The following is a 2296-nucleotide window of genomic DNA, read 5'->3' on the forward strand; positions in this document are numbered from 1 at the left end:
TTTTCTCAGAGGCGATTGATGTTTGTCAGGTCAGGCAGGTAACCACTTTAGACCTGTTGGCAATAAAACACATGAGTACCTTCTTCCCTAGGTTAGTAAATCAGCTAGGCCTTGTCATTACACACCCAATTGTGGATTCTTACGTAAAGCCTTTTTAGAAATTTGTCTCACACATGCAAATCTTCAGACTGGCATCGCTCTGCTGGGGATCAAATTGATGATCTGCCTGCAAAAACTTTTAGCGTAAATATTGCATTATCCAAATGCTCCTGGGGAGCCATATTCCTCCTTTTTGTTTTGTGATAACCTGCGCGTCTGTCACTGTAAACGTGAAGGCAAAATAAGAGCAAGCGAATACATGTAATGAGACAGTAAAGTCACACTGAGGAAGAACAAACAGGATAATACATATGATCCACAGCACATGATAAAAGGATAGTGACTTAGAACAATACACCCTCAATTGCCTACTGTACCATCACCCAGCGTCTGCAGTAGCTGGTGAGCCCCGATTCACAATGAGGACCTGGAGAATTTTCCCAGGCGAGGCTCCCAAGTTTACCTTGAAAGGGGGTCCAGCTTTTAGAAGCCCAAATCAGCAAGTCAAAGTGAGTCAATTATGTTTTTAGTGCAGAAACACCTGGGTCTGTACGTATGCCTCTCGACCAGGTAGGGCCAGGGCTTGACCAGAGCCAAGGCCTTAACTAGAAGGGTTTCCTTAACATATCCTATAAACAGACCGGTAGTAATGGCAGCTGGGAAAGTTTCTTAAAAAGATACATATCTTACAGATAGCTACACAACAGTATGTGAAAGTTTGTAAAGCAGTCGACTTTGTCATTTATCCTTAGCTAAGTAGTCAATGGTACTATAAGAAAACTGCAAATAACTAAAGAAACGCACATGTGTAACATCAAATAATATCTTCTTTATAGGGGGTTTGAAAACCGTGGGAAAAGGGAAGACAACCAATGAGATACAAGCCAAGGGGAGGATACAATTCAACAAGAACCAACGGGGGAAACCGGGAGGTGGGACTTACAACAAGGAGCCCATGAACAACCAAGTAACAGAGAATTTTCCGAACGGGGGGTCAATTTGGACCCGGGTGCCGCCCAGGGGGACATGGCTTAGGTCTCTGTGCCGCCCATCAACCCACCCTCATTGTCACTGTCTTGGGTGGGGAAATCCCCCCAAGGGAGAGCCCTGAATTGATTGACATTCCCCTGCCCCAGCCCAGCAGTGGGCTGGGTCACCGCAACAGATAGCTACACAACAGTATGTGAAAGTTTGTAAAACAGTCGACTTTGTCATTTATCTTTAGCTAAGTAGTCAATGGTACCATAAACAGACTGCAAACAACTAAAGAAACACACGTGTAATATCAAATAATATCTTCTGGATAATGCCTTTTCATAAAAGTCATTGAATTCACACTATTATATTAAGAGTATATGACATCAACAGTAACTTATTCTCAGAAATCCAGAGTATACTTCTCTACACATCTATGCATATAAGATAATAAGGGAAAGCACTGAACAGCTTACGATTAATAATATCCATAATTTGCAATTTTTACTTATCCTTCTCTGCCACCTACAAAAGATAAAACAGCAAAGATTGTCATGAATAACCATTTAATTGAGCAATGCAGAACATTTATACCCATAGAATTTCCAATGAATTTAAGGATCTAACAAGCCGAATCCTCACGTATTTTTACAACTTATTATCTTATAATCATAAACAGTCACTTACCAATCCTTTATCATAATTGTTTCCATCTGTTCATTCTTATCTCTGTAACAAAAGAACTGTATCATTCAATTTAAATGAGCATATTTCAGCAGAACTTAGACTTCACTCAAAATAAATGTTACTCAAAAGTAACAGAAAGTAAACTGAACAGAACTTTAACATCACTGAAACTGAACAGAAATTAACTTTAATATAACTTAAAGTTACAAGAATTTAAAAATAACAAAACTTAACCTGAACATACTTAGATTTGACTTTGCTTAAACTTAACAACACTTTAAACTAACAGAACCTTAAATGTAGTAGAATATCAAATTAACAGAACTTAAACTTGACATGACTTAAATTTAACAACAGGTTAACTTAGTAGAACTTAGCCTTAGCATCACTTAAACTGTGCAAACTTACACTTAGCAAAACTTAATATTAGCAGTGTGGCAGCTGGTGTGGGGTCTGTAGCTCAGACCCAGGAAGCCGTAACCGATCCGGAGAGATGGTCCCGCGCGGAACCGCCTGCCAGGGCCCGGGCCGCTTT

The sequence above is a fragment of the Corvus brachyrhynchos genome, unplaced genomic scaffold, assembly GCF_000691975.1.
Source record: "Corvus brachyrhynchos isolate BGI_N302 unplaced genomic scaffold, ASM69197v1 scaffold400, whole genome shotgun sequence".
Lineage (NCBI taxonomy): Eukaryota > Metazoa > Chordata > Aves > Passeriformes > Corvidae > Corvus > Corvus brachyrhynchos.